Genomic DNA, 15,996 nt, shown 5'->3' on the forward strand with positions numbered 1-15,996 from the left:
GCGGCCTTCTCTTTGACCGAATCAATTTGACTTGACCAGTGTTCACCAGTTTTCCTAGGAACAGGATCAGAGATAAATTTAGAACTCGAAAAAAATCTTGCTAAAATTTTTTCTAGATAAAAAAAGGTTGCATCAAATGCATCCATTTGAAAAGCCATCACAGGGGAGACCCGTTGGAACAAGTAATCTAAGCATTTTGTTGGCGCTTGTCAGTCACTGATGTGGCCAAGTTTTCAGTCAAATAGATTAAAACGGTCAGGTGTAATTGGAACCAAGGGTTATACATAACCACAGGAGACAAAGATCATAAACTGGTGGGCGTCAAAGCCAGATAGATGATTGATTCTTTTCTAGAAATGGGGCCATTTCGGTGAGAGGTATCTGCCATCAAACATAGAATTTTTTGTTTATTAAAACGTGCCTGCCCTCCGTTTTCGTTGGTGCTGGTATTTCAGTATTGAAATATTTGTCAACAATTTGGCCTCTCTGGTTTTTGTTTGATGTGATAAAATATAATAATAAGAGGCATAAATGAAACCGGAGATTCATTTAAGTAAATTTGATTTGATAAATATTCACTGTTTCCAGAAATGAACGATAAATTTCTATGAAGATGGCTAGCATCAGGTGTTTAAAGAAACAAAAGAACTGTTGATAAATAAAATGTTAATGAAAAAATCATTTTTTAAAATTCAGAACAGAATATACTAGATTACTTTTTTCAAAATTTTATTAGGCAGCCTTCTCCTTGATTGAATCAGTTTGACTTGACCAGTGTTCACCAGTTTTCCTAGGGACAGGATCGGAGATCAATTTAAAACTCGAAAAATCTGTTTTAAAATTTTTTCTAGATAAAAAAAGATTGCATCAAATGGTTCCATTTAAAGAGCCATCACAGAAGAGATCCGTTGGGACGAGGAATAATCTCTAAAGAACAGGAGTTATTCCTTGTGATAATGCAGTTACCAAAAGCAGTAGTGACATGCCCTACAGGTGAGCTTTTTAACTGACAAATTAGAAAATGAATGTTAAAAGGAGTTTAGATCAGATAAAGTGTTCTGTATTTTGTATAACCTTTTGATATATTTTTTTTTTATACAGTTTTTGCATTAGGGAAAGAATCTTCGGGAATAAAATGAAAGATAATGAAATAATATCGTAATTTAAGGAGCTGATATAGTATCAGGCTAAAAAAGCGACTTCTACAAACAGAGGATGCGACACCACGCGATTATCTTAGTGTTTTTCAAGACAAGAAGAGAGCCGTACGTTAAAAAGTAGCGAAATGCTGTTTGCAGGTTCTGCAGTAACGGCTGTTGTCATTTCGCTTGCTTGGAGTCCGCTCGAGACGGTCGTTCTTCGTTCGGCTTAAATAAACGACTCGGACTGATGGCAATAAATTGTCTTTATGAATTTCAATTTTTTTTATTTTTACATAAATCTCTATTCATTTGCATGACTGTGATACTGTTTTTGCGCTCATCAGACACTTTAAACGTTGAAATTTTGTAATTTTATATTTCGCTTGTGTTTCTCTTTCTTAATCACTAATTTTCGTCCTTGTTTACCTCAAATTTCTGGTGAAATATATAAACGCAGTCCTTACTTATGAATTCATCTTGATCTGTGAATTATTGGTCAAACAACAGAAAAATATTTCGTTCCAACGGATCTCCTTTGTTATTGCTGTTTAAATAGGAACATTTGATGCTAAATTTTTTTATCTAGAAAAGTTTCAGTAAGATTTCTTTTCGAGTTTTGAATTTATCTCTGATCCTGTTCCTAGGAAAATTGGTGAACACTGGTCAAGTCAAATTGATTCAGTCAAGGAGAAGCCCACCTAATATAATTTTGAAAATATACAAAGATTATTTTTCTCATATTCATAACGACAAATTAATCTTTAGAAAATAACAAAAAAGCTGTATAATTTTTTCAACTTCTAAATGGGAACTCTCCAAGCTGTAGTTCAGAATGAAAACGAATCCTATATAAAAATGTACTTTTCCGCGAAAAGCCAGCGTCTAATTAGGAGGCCCAGAGTTCCTCAACTTTAAAGCTGATCGTCAATTCTGTCCATAAGAGGGTTTCCAGCAATTAAGCTCCGCCGGTAATTGACCTCTTAATCCCGATGGAACGAGATGGCTAGTGGCAACAGCAAGGTCATTATCCACTTAACTGCACCAGCTGTACCTGACATGACTACAGTACCCTCGTTGGAGGTTAAATGCTGTTATTGCTGTTAATTCCGGAAGTGAACGACCTGTTCTCATTTTAAAAAGTTGGACGAAATGCACCGTACTTTTCTAGCTTCTGTTCATAAGTTTGATTGCATGATTTGTAACTATATATTCAGGTTAAAGTCAAGATAATGTAAACGTACAACCTTACACACACACAAACATATATATATATATATATATATATATATATATATATATATATATATATATATATATACACACACACACATTACACACCGTTTTACATACAACACACATACTAGCTGACCAACCAGATGCTGCCCAGAAAAACTCTGAATGACAACTGATAAACTCTCTCCTCACTCTTTCCCTCTTTCTCCTTTCTTGACACCCCGCTCTAGGGTCTCTCTCCCTCCCTCCCTCCCTCCCATTTTTTCTTACTTTCTCCTCCCTAGCACTGAGATAATCTACTCTTCCCTCCCTCCTCCCCTCCCTAACACCACTCTTGTACTCTCTCTCCTCTCTTTTTTTCTTGTTTATCTCTCTCTCTCTCACTCTCTCCCTTTCATCTGTTGCGAAAATAGTTGTCATTGAATTACAATGCGCAACATTTTTTACATTTTATATTTTACCCCTTTTCACCACCCCCCCATTCCTATCGTGGCTGATCTTAGACTTAAAGGGCACTGTGAGTGTCACTATTCATCTCAGCAACCTTGAAAACTATGGATTAGAAATGGAAAAATAGCTGTATATTTCTGTTACTTTTACATGGGAACTCCCTTCCCATAAACCAATCCTTTGGTGCCAGTAATGTCTTTTCCCCCACAGTATTCTTTTCCAGACAGTAAGTCATATGTATACCGAAATCAGTTATGATAAAACTGTAGAGTTCATTTAGTTACTAAGTTTATTGTCAGAACCAGCCCTGTGTCAGGAAGCCCTGTTTCCATGACCCACAACCCCTCTGGTTTGGGGTGATGTCTTAATTCCACAGTGAATTCTGTTTTTCCAGACAGGAAGTCATCTGTGTTATCAAGTTTGGTTGAAATTGCTCAATGCATTTCAGTTATATATAGGGATATATATACATATATATATATATATATATATATATATATATATATATATATATATATATATATATATATACTGCCCTGGAAAATATACTTACATACATTGTATTTAGTAGCCATTGCTAGCTTTATCAAAGTTCACTGAGCTAGTAGTGGGAGGTGGGAGGTGAAAGCTATATCTCCATAGCTATCTATCTGTCTGTCAATCTATTATTTGTGTGTATGGGAATATATATATATATATATATCTATATATATATATAAATATATATATATATATATATATATATATATATATATATATATATATATGTATATATATATATATATATATATATATATATATATATATATATATATAATGGAAGAGTATAATTTTTAGGAATTTCACGACCAATAAATGTCAAGATGGATACCACTCCTACTAGTGCTAGCATATTTTGCAATTATCCGTCACGTACAAAGTGATGTCAAGGTGTTAGAACCTTGTAAACTTTGGTAAGGAAGAGAGAATATGAAAATAAAAATACTATTGAGCGTGCTTTTAAGGAATGATTATGCGTGTTTAGACCCATTTGGTTATATATTTCATATTCTCATGACTTTATACTTTTTTCCTAAAAGTGTTCATCTTTTGACATATGTAGCTGTAGGCATGGCCAGTACAAATAACATGCGTACACAAAATGCTAGTAAGGTAAAGGATACTATAATAATGAAGTCATAAAGCTTGAAGGTATGAACTATTTAAAATTCTGCAGGTTTTCATTCGCAAGTGCAAAGGAACTGCAATTCTTCGCAAACTTCCACAGGATTACACAAGACTAATTCTGGAACGAAACTGCCTCAAGATAATCTCATTAATATTACAATTTCGCCGGCTGAAATTCCGTCTGTGGTAGCCGCCGGACCTTGAAAGCAAATAAAGATGAAGACAAATTCAATTGAATCTTGCTCTTCCTTTCTTTGCAATAAGAAAGGTTAAAGCTGACCTGCTACTGCTTCTGTCTTTTGAATTAGGAACAGAAAGCTCTGATCCCTTACGCGTCAAAAAAATACAAGTACGATGTCTGGTTGTCTCCTTCCTCCCACGCGTCCCTACACCCTTCCTCCCACCCCTCTCCTCCTAAGTTGTGAAGTGGGGGAAGGGGAGGGTGTGGCCTCATCACCGCTGCTCAAATTCCTTCGTCAAGTTCATTCTTTTCTGTCACCTTTCCTCTTACTTGTTACTTATCATTTTAATTTTCTCTCTTCCATTGTTTTATATCCTCTGATGCAATATAGTTCTACACAACTGGTCTTTGCTTGTGGATGATTTCCGAGTTCCTAATTACTCTCTACTTACAGAGATAGGATACCGTCTTTTCCTAATTATTCCCTTGGTTGGCTGGTTCAGATTACACTGGCTTATGCCAGCACGGGTCCTACTCTGAGGCGGTAAGGTGTGAAAGGGATTGTCGACCTACGGACTCTGCCCCAAATAATTATATCCTTGGGGTTGTAGGGTTCAGACTTAAAGGAGATAATTTCAGCAGCAAAAGAAAGTATGCGGGATAAAACAAAAATATGCATTTAAAAAAATCGCCAAAACGATCTGTGGAATGGCCAGTTGTGCTGAGTGGAAAGAACGCGATATCAACACTATGCCCATTATTATTTCACCGGTGCTATTCTTCAAATGTAATATTGATTTTAAACTTAAATTTAATTGTAAAATATATTTTTATAAATGTAATGTATGTTTCAAAAGACTAAAATCAATATTGTTAATTTTCTTTTAAATAGTATAGCAATTGGAGATTGACACTCGCTAACTACCTCCTCATATATGCGTGAATTGATAACTGGGCACCAGCATTCGATAATAAAAATATTCCTACTGTTACCCTTTTATTGGTGTTATATTGATTTTTTAAATAGATTTTTAGACTTTTTCTAAATTAATACTTTTCAGTATTGAAAAATTAAAATTATTATTAAAAGATGTTGTTACTCTTAACTCAAATTCAAATAATTGGTATCCTTACTTGACTCTGCGGTCTGTTGAAGCCCCACGTTGAGTTCGTGTGATTTTATTGTCTTATTCTGTGACTGGTCGTGACTTAAAGATCTGGAATGCCTATGAAGAGGTCTGTGTAAGTGCAAGAAAAAAAAAAAAAAACAATGTGGCTACGGTAAGATTGGCCACAGTGTTGTTATTGGTACGAAGCTTAGGCCCAGGCCTATGGTGCAATAGCACACACGCTAAGGAAACCATATATATAATGGCTACTGCGGAGAAAGTGTGACGGGTAAATGTAAGAGTGAAATTAATGTAGTGATAAAACTGTATAGGCCTATTCTGAAGAATTTACGAGAAATAAAAGACGGGATTGCAAATGAAGTCGAAGTGAATGTGGAAGTTAAAAGGACAGAGTATAGGCATAAGTTGAGATCACTGATGGGACAGAGACTAAATCGACATAGATGCATAAAGTCAATGGCAGTAATAATGAAGAAGGCTAAGTGATGCATAAATATGCCGGTTCTGAAATGAAACTGCAAAATAAATGATGAAGGATATATTGTGAATTACCCTATAGGCATATGGAATACATGAATAAAAAGCGAAACATAGCCCAGGGGCCTGTTAGCCTAAAGAAGACTACTGGATGTAACTATCCATACCATTAGCCTAACGAGAATGACCCTGAACCTTACCAAAGAGGTAGGCTTGCAAGACATATACGATGAAAGGGTTAGGCTATATTTCTACCTGCGAGGGTAGCCCTTCGTTGGCTGAGTCGGTTGACCTTCGGACTATCACTCGATGGGCCGGAGTTCAATTCCCCCGGCCGGCTGATGAAGAGTTAGAGGAATTTATTTCTGGTGATAGAAATTCATTTCTCGCTATAATGTTGTTCGGATTCCACAGTAAACTGTAGATCCCGTTGCTAAGTAACCAGTTGGTTCTTAGCCACGTAAAATAAGTCTAATCCTTCGGGCCAGCCCTAGGAGAGCTGTTAATCAGCTCAGTGGTCTGGTAAAACTAACCTATACTTCTTCTTCTACCTGTGAGGATGACTTTTCCTTTAGCACCATTATCGTATTACCCTCAAAAATCGCACAAGTTTCGAATTATGGAAGGGGTAACGTTCAGCCATTATTACGTTAGTGAATCAAGCACCTTTCCAAAGACGGCGTAAGTGTTCCATTATTATTTTCCAGTTGGATTGTGTCTATTATGGATGGTAAATGTTTACAACCAGAATTTATATATCTGTAGAAATGGAGTTTTTATGGTTGTATTTGATGTTATTTTAGCGAATTCATATATATATGTATTATGCGTGTGTATAAATATATTTATCTATAGATATATATTTCCTCTGAATTATCATTTGAACTAAAAAAATGTGTGAAGTTAAATGGCTTATATCAAAGGCTTGCCCTCTGCTACTAGGATCTACATCATCTCTGATTGCTTTTAGCAAACACCCGAATGATTTTCAATCATTCAGCATGCATTTCATTTCTAGTGTGTGTGTGTGTGTGTGAGAGAGAGAGAGAGAGAGAGAGAGAGAGAGAGAGAGAGAGAGAGAGAGTATTCACATGCATTTGAAAAACCGAGAAATAAAATTCATGGATTGACGAGGTTTTCAGAAGAGGCGCAGCACACTCCAATAAGCTGCGTTGTTTGCCATCAGCCGAGAGTTTGACGGTGTCCATAAAAATGCAGATATGACGTCACCGACGGTGTAATGAGATCGTAAATATTAAAGAAGTTGCTTATGGAAATTTTTACATCTTTATCAACTCCTTTGACAGGACGTTCTGTGCCTTGAATTAAGTTCTGAAGGTTTCAAGTCCTTTTTACTGGGCCAGATTTTTTTTTTTTTTTTTCTACGCCAACTCAAAATAGACCGCCATTTTCCGTTCAGATTTGATACTTTGTCCCGTATGTTTAAATATCAATTTTTTTCATTTCATGTGTTAAAATCAAACACTTTTAAATGTGAGTGGGAGATTAGTTGCTCATTCATTTATCCATCTATTTTTTTTCCTTTTGTTTTTGAGTGAATGACTATTTTTATGTTTTCCTTATACGTAATATAACACTTGAAAGACAGGCTATATATATGTGTATATATATGTGTGTTTGTGTATGTGTATTTGTGTGTAGGCTATATGTATAAATATATTATATGTAGACTAGCTGACCAACCTGGCACCGCCAGGAAAACTGAATAACAACCTGTAAACTCTCTCTCTCTCTCGCTTGCCCTCTCGCTCTTGCTCTCTGTGTTTCCTGTTAATATAGTTTCTTGTATTGCATTGCCTTGCATTTTTAACATTTTATATTTTATCCTTTCTCAACCCCCATTCCTGTTGGGGCTGAACTTGGACTTGAAGGTCATTGGTAGTGTTACTGTTCTTCTCAGCGACCCGAAAACTATGGATTAGAGGCTAATTTCTGTCATTTTTGACATTTTATTTTTCATCCCTCCTCCCCACTTCCTTCTAACCCATAGTTTCGACCTAGTGATGTCTTACCCCCACAGTATTCTTTTCCAGATAGTAAGTCATGTATACCAAAATGGGTATGATGAATTTGTAGAGTTTATTTAGTAAGTCTATGGGCAGAACCAGCCCCATTTCAGGGAAGCCTTCCTACCCCCACCCATTTTGGTGCCCTTTGGTGCTAGTGATGTTTTATACCCACAGTATTCTTTTCCAGATATTAGTTTTCCGAGGTCACTGAGAGGAATAGTAACATGTCTGATGCCCTTTAAGTCCAAATTCAGCCCTGAAAGGAATGAGGGGTGAGAAGGGGTGCAATATAAAATGTCAAAAATACTGGGCAATGTGATTGAAGCAACTATCTCAGCAGGAAAGAGAGAGAGAGAGAGAGAGAGAGAGAGAGAGAGAGAGAGAGAGTGTGTAGAGGGGGTGTAAGGGAGGCAAAAGAGGGAAAGAATGAGGGAGAGTTGGAGAGAGAGAGAGAGAGTTGTGAGGGAGGGGAAGTGAGAGAGAGAGAAGAGGGGTTGTTAGGGAGGAGAAAGAGGGGAAAGGGTGAGGGAGAGTTGGAGAGAGAGTTGAGAGGGAGAGGAAGTGAGAGAGAGAGCAGAGGGGATATTACGGAGGAGAGAGAGAGTTTATCGGTTGTCATTCAGAGTTTTCCCAGGCAATGCTAGGTTGGTCACCTAGTGTGTGCACGTTTTTATGTATTTATATATGTATATCATATATATATATATATATATATATATATATATATATATATATATATATATATAATTCTAATAACCACAATATCCTCTTAATATATAATTCTTGCTTTTTTTTTTTGGATATATACGAAGCCGATAGATCCAAGGGAAGAAAGTGCCTGTGTGACTATAAGTCACCTTAATCACAAAGAGGGGTCACATTGCCAACCTGACCACGAGAAGGATAAAAGTCTATCACCTCTCGTACATATATATACCTGTCGTTTTCAGATATATTTATTAGAGCTGGAATAGACCCATAGCTCTATAGTATATCTAGGTATATATAGGTGATACTTTTATATATATATATACTCGGGTTCGATTATATATATATATCGGTTTATGTATATATAGTTATATATATATAGTGACAGAATATATATATATATATATATATATATATATATATATATATATATATATATATATATATATATATATATATATATATATATATATATATATTATCTATTTTCACACACAGGTATGTGTGTGTATAATGTGTATACTTTCGTATATGCACAATGTAAAGAGAAAATTAGGGAAAAACTTTTACTTCACATCAAAGACAAGGTCTTTCTTCCAGTTAAAAGTGGGATGTAATTACCCCTACCCATCTGTGTTTAATTACCCCCAATTACTTCTAATTACAGCCGTCCACTCTTTGCTATTTGAGTGCCGAGGACTAGAGATTATTTCCCCTCAGGAAGGGAGAGACAGGTACCTCATTGTTGCTTTCATTCAAAGCAAATGCCATGGATCTTCATGCTTGAGGTGAGATGCAGGTGACGGGAACTTATAAAGGAATTGTTTCTCTCTCTCTCTCTCTCTCTCTCTCTCTCTCTCTCTCTCTCTCTCTCTCTCTCTCTCTCTCTCTCTGTCGTTCTCTCTCTCCTGTCGTCCAATTAATGATATTAACAGTGTGGAAAGAACTCGAATGGGGATAAAGGGATAATGACAGGCAGAAGGAAAAGTCTGGTTTTTATGGTTTTACCTTTATTGACTTTTAAAAGCTAACACTACGTCGATTAATGATATTAATAATCAGATAATATTGCTTAACAAGATAAAAGGAAAATGATAAAAAAACAGAAAAAAATTCTACCCTCATTTCGTACATTTATGTTGCAGTGAAGAAGGCGGCGTTGTAGATCTAAGAGTAGAAAATTCCCTTTCACTCAGTTTTTCAGTTGATGCAGCAAATAATAATTGACGTTGGCGTTGAAGTCTCTGAAAAGTGAGTGTCGTTGTACTCCCCATTCTCTTTCCATTGAATTATTTAGAACAGAAATTATTTTAGGAATTTCATATACCTTTTGAAATCAAAGAACGTTTTATGCAACTGATTACTAGGGAATGCTATCCTCTATTCTTTTTCTATTGAATTAATTCACAAATATTCAAGATAAAAGCGATTTATGAATTCCATATGTCTTTGGAAGTCGAAGCAACGAATATATTAAGGAATGTGATTTAAAAATATAACGTTCGGATATTATTAATGTGAATATGTTTGGAATTGTGAATGTAAGAACACCAAGTGACTGAAGTTGGATGGAAAGACATTTTTGAAACAAATACGTATCAAAACATGGGAAATGATTCATCCAACAGTTAATATCCTCTATTTTAGGTCACACGTGTATCAGTTTATTTGCGCGTGGCGAGGAAGCTGAATAATTCATTTCGGCTCTTCACATTATAATTACGTAGCTCATTTCCTGTTGCATTCCTTTAGTGCACGAGATTTTTAAAGTCTAAGGTCTGTTATTCCCTGACATACAAATCTCGTCTTTCCATCTTGCTCGAGTTCTTAGCTGTTTCTCTCTTCAGAGACGTTGTATACTCTCAAATATTTGTACCTAATATTGTTTAGTTGGCTTAGATTAAACGAAAGGCGTGGTGTGGACCTGAGGTTTTGGCCAGCCAACATAGATCTAAATTCCAGGTCCGACCAACATAAATCTAAATTCCAGGTCCGACCAATAAAATTCCAGGAACGACCAACATAGTTCTAAATTGCAGGTCCGACCAACATAGATCTAGAGTTAACTAACACACTTTGACTCAAAGTCTGGATCGTGCTTCGACTTTTTGGTCATCTGTTTCGCAATATAAAAATAAAGTTATGGTCCCAAAGTTTTTTGGACAGGTGGATCATCTGAATATATATGACACGAAGAGCGTGTTCAGCAGGTATAGGTGCTATTAATTCAGCGCTTTCTATCAAAGGGTTAACGCTACTTATAATTATGATGGACATTATGCAACTTACTTTAGTACAAGAAGAAAAGTTATTTCTGAGATAATCTTGGAAATAGTTTCAGGGATTCAATTTATACAACATGAATTTTTTTAACCTTTTGCATACCACCTATCAGTGAATAGAAAGAGACGGTTAAAAGGAATGAAAAAAAAAAAATCAGCGTTGACTTGACTGAATCATATATTGAAAAAAAATTTTTACCTTAAAAAATGCTTCCTTTCGGTCTGGATAGAACAATTCTAGGGTAGTAAATATTCTAAATCGTATATAGAATCAAAATATTTATTGTACTGATGATAAAAAAATATACCAGTCTCTCACCAACGGCTTTGCATGTCTTACTTCAGAGATAAACTTCAGATCTAAAACGCTGATGAAGAAAACGCTTAGACTTGTGGAATCATCTGATCAGCTGTTGAGGAGAACATCCTACAATAGAGAAAGGGACTTCCCTTCCTCCTTCACATTCCTATGCTTCTTCATTTTGCTCAATCAACCTTCTACCTCGCCCTTTGCAACTCCTCACTTGATACGCCTCACTTGATCATGTTCTTCAGCTTCCCCAACCTGTGTTCTTATCAAGAGTAGTGTACTGGTATAATTGACGAAATTCTCGTGTGATGTCGAAATGAAAATTCTCGTAAGAGATTTCTACAAGATTGCAACTTTCCTGTCAATTTCGACTACAAAAGTCAAGATTATATAGAAAAGCAGAAGATACATTGTTTTTATTTTTCATTTAACCTTTTTTTTTTTTATTCTTTTTTATGTCTTTCCGCATGTGACTTTATAAGTTGATTTCAGCAAAGCAATTAATACAGGAACAGACTTCATAATCAACAACGATAATATTTCAACGCCTGCAGCTGGAATTAATTACAATCTGTAATTGTTAAACAGCTGCTCATGGCGAAAGCATAAACCTTTTGATGGTATGTTCGGGATCCAAATCAGACGCAGTATCATCAGCCAGTTGCAATTTGTCATTAACGTCATGAAATGTTCTCATTATTCGCCCTGGTTTAATCAGCCGGAAAAAAATGCTATTAACCAAAAGAATGCAATTTTGTCACTCCCCAAATATTATTTAGCACAGCCCAATCACATCTGATGCTTGGTGTGACGAGAGTGGAAAATGAGATAAGAAGCGTCAGTTCGGGATTAAATTTTCGACCTGGTGGATTTTATGGCTTCGCAGACATTCTGAGATTTGTGGGGTTTCGTTTTTGCATGTTCAAGATGTTCAAGGACGAAGAGTCCTTCCGCTGAATAATGTCTGACTAAAATTATTTTTATATGAAAAAGTTTTAAATGTTCAGAATATGTTACATATTTAAACTGACAGTATATAGTACTTGGAAAACCATGTGAATAAAAAATTTATTGTGACCGTTTTCCTCCATGGAAATTGCTATAATACCTTTACAGAGTCAGAATGCTAGGTCATAAGGCTTTGGCAGTTCCTAAATTAATTAAGCCTCTGATTAATATCTTGCTGCCACTTTCTCCTGCTTTTCAGTTTACCTGTCTGTTTCCTTTCTTGCCTCACTTACTATTCTGTTTGGTGAATCAGCCTTTTTTCCCCTCTTCCTCCTGTCATCCATCGTCTTTACCCCTAACCACCTCAAAAAAATCAACCCTTCAGTTCTCCTTCCATCCATGATAACATTCCCTGCTCCAGCTTCCTGATTCCATTTACCATCATCATGAACATAATTTTATCCAGATTCAGTTCAACTTCCTCTTCCAAATGCAGCTTTCAAACTCTTCGCCTAATTTCATGGAGACATAATACACATTGGTCTCCGGACTACTTTCACACCAAACCAGTCACCCTCCCGTCTACATATCTAGCACATGCTTCGTTTTCATCTTAAAAACTTTCTGTCAGTATCAGCAACTTATCATCAATGCCAAATATCATCAGTATCCTCCAGATTATATCTCTGCCAGTTCTCTTAGCAGCTCTTTCTAGGTTCTTATACGCCACGTTCAGCTTTTCCCCGTTACTCTTAAACTTCTCTTCTAACTGTTTCTTAATGAACAGTTGATCTGTACACCCTCTTCCTTGTCGAAACAAACAATGCTTTTCCGCCATTAGTCCATCTGTCATCTGACCTACTTTTATATATTTACTGTATATATATATATATATATATATATATATATATATATATATATATATACATATACATATATATACATATACATATCAAGAATGTATGGAAATATATGTCAGTGTGTGTGTTTCATCAAAATGTTTTTAATTTGGATTTTTACCAAATTTCCCCCAAACTGTTGTACGAAATGAGGCAAAAATTTCCGCATTGAATTCCGGGTAAGAGGAAAAGGGAAGCGGCGGTGCATTGGATTAGATAAAAATATGACGAAGCTCAATTGATAACTTATTCTGCAGCGCTTGCAATGTTGCTACGAATACTTCCGGCTGGCGATGAAGGGCTGTGGCTGTCAGTCTGTGGGCTCCCTCCCACCCTCCCTCCTGTGGCTCTGGGGATGCTGTGGGGTTATTCCCTTATTGTCTGTATTTCCTGTTTATTATTATTAATATTATCATTATTATTATTATTATTATTATTCAGTAGTTAGTTCATGTTATAGGGAATATTTCTAAATAGAATAACTTTATAAAAATGAGACAACATGGTTATTATTATTATTATTATTATTATTATTATTATTATTATTATTATTATTATTATTTTTATTATTAAGTAGTTAGTTCATACTATGCAGAATCTTGCTAAATAATAGAATGATTATTATTAAAAATGAGATAACTTGCTGTTTATTATTATTATTATTATTATTATTAGCCTATTATTGTTTTCGTTCTCAGTCTGTATTATTATATAGATTGTAGTTGTTTCATCATTTTTTAAGATTTCATTTTATTCATCAGATCTTAATGAAATTTAAAAAGAAAAATGAGGTTCCTGATGATTTGCTTTGACAGGACACTCCAAACAAATGCTGATTGTTTGACTAAGCTGTCTGGCGGCACAGTTACCAGGGTCACTGACGCCTCTTACAAATAGAAAATAAACGCGCAGAAGAAAAAAAAAACAGATGAGAGAGAGGCGATGGATTTTAAAGCCGTTATTGTAGCAAAAAAAAAAAAAAGGAGAGATAGAAAAACAGGAAAATATTTATTTATATCCACATGACAGTAACTGACACATCTGTGAAATATTCAAATTGGACTGAGAACAAAATCTATTTTTTTTTTACTCGTGCAACAATTCTTTTATTCGTAAAATGTTTTTCCTTTTCCTCTCAGAAAACGGGATACCTATAAAATAAATATAAATAAATCAAAATGTCTTGAAAGCCATGTCATTTATCATCTGAGAGATTTTTGGTATATGGGATACTCCATCAAAAAAAAAAAAAAGTTGACGAACATGAAAGCGTAACCAAACAAATGTCCCAATATCGACGACCTCATAACAGCGGTGGCGAGGAGGCATTTACATTTTCATATTGACCATCCAACTCTTGGCCAGCGGCGAAATTCGGACTCTAATTGTAATTTGCGGCGCTACTTTTGCCTTTATTAAAAAGGAGGCTTCCAGAACGTTTCCAGTTCGCTAATTTGAACTTTCCTGTTTCTTTTTACGTGTGACGCGTACTTCCATTCTCTCTCTCTCTCTCTCTCTCTCTCTCTCTCTCTCTCTCTCTCTCTCTCTCTCTCTCTCAAGTAGAAGCTTGTCTCTCAGGGTGAGATCTAAATGTGAACTTTTTAGAGAAACAGAAAAACATTGAGCTTTTAAGTTTTCTGATGTATGACACACTACTATCTCTCTCTCTCTCTCTCTCTCTCTCTCTCTCTCTCTCTCTCTCTCTCTCTCTGTCAAGTATAAGATTATCTCTCATGGTGAGATCTAAGTGTAAATAACTTGCGAGAGAGAGAGAGAGAGAGAAAAGAATCTCGTTTTCTTCGCAGGTCTGCGACTGCGAGAATCATTTGGCCGAAATTTCCTCCCCCGGGATTCCCTTGGAATCCGAGTACTCTCTAAATGGGAACCGGGTCCTAATCTAATGCATTAACCGGAAGTGAAGTAGCTGTTGGTAGCGTTCGACTTTCCCCGGCAAGACCTTGTTGGGAGAGTCTCCGGTTGCCATGTTTATTCAGTGCTGCAGCGACCTTTGGGGTCCGAGGGGGGACGGGGTGGCATGCTGGGGAAGGGGGGGGGAGGGTGTTGCCGCTTTCGTTGCTCGGCTGTCAGGTATTGTTATCTTCGTAAGGCTCAATGAGATTAAAAAAGATACGTAGAAAAGGGCCTTATGAACCTCTCAGTGGAAATGATCCTTTTCTGTTAGTATTTTACTAAGGTGAGAACATTTTATAAGCTCATTAACAGGCGATTATAATGTCACAGGGTGACGTCAAGGACAGTGAAAAACAAGTAAAAAATTCGCCGAAGTTTCTTCAGCGCAGTGGAGTTTCCTGTACAGCGTATAATCAAGGTTACTGAAAATAGATCAATCTTTCGGTGGTCTCGGTATAATGCTGCATGAGCCGCGGCCCACGAGTCTTTAGCGACCGCCCGGTGGCAAATTCATGAGATGTATGCTAGTATTGCACTGGCCACGGTTTTTTTTGCCATACCCGTAGGTTAGGTTAAGCTAGGTTAGGATAAAATCTCTAGAGTAATTTGGGTGTGGGAAACATAACAAGATTATTTTCAAGAAAATTCTACTGTTAGTTTTTCAGGGAAAAGTCCCAGTACTCGGTTACATCTCGGGAAAATGCTGCCTGGTGGTGGCCTGTTCTATATCGTTGCCAGATGCGCGATTGTGGCTAACTTTAACCTTAATTAAAATAAAAACTACTGATGCTAGAGGGCTGCAATTTGGCATGTTTGATGATTGGAGGATGTATGATCAACATACCAATTTGCAGCTCTCTACCCTCAGTAGTTTTTGAGCTCTGAGGGCGGACGGACAGACAAAGCCGGCACAATAGAGCTTTTACAGAAAACTAAAAGGAGTAACTATTTGTCACCGACAGCATGACAGAAGATGACCACAAGCCCAAGTGACCCAACATCTTCAACCCAGATTTTGTTTCATCACATCACAGCCACCTTTCATTTGCATAATTATGCACATATATATTGGAGAATTAAACTGGTGAACTGATCCCACCCACGCGCCTTCAGAACCGTTATAGCCGC

The sequence above is a fragment of the Macrobrachium rosenbergii genome, chromosome 46 (assembly GCF_040412425.1).
Source record: "Macrobrachium rosenbergii isolate ZJJX-2024 chromosome 46, ASM4041242v1, whole genome shotgun sequence".
In the NCBI taxonomy this organism is placed as follows: domain Eukaryota; kingdom Metazoa; phylum Arthropoda; class Malacostraca; order Decapoda; family Palaemonidae; genus Macrobrachium; species Macrobrachium rosenbergii.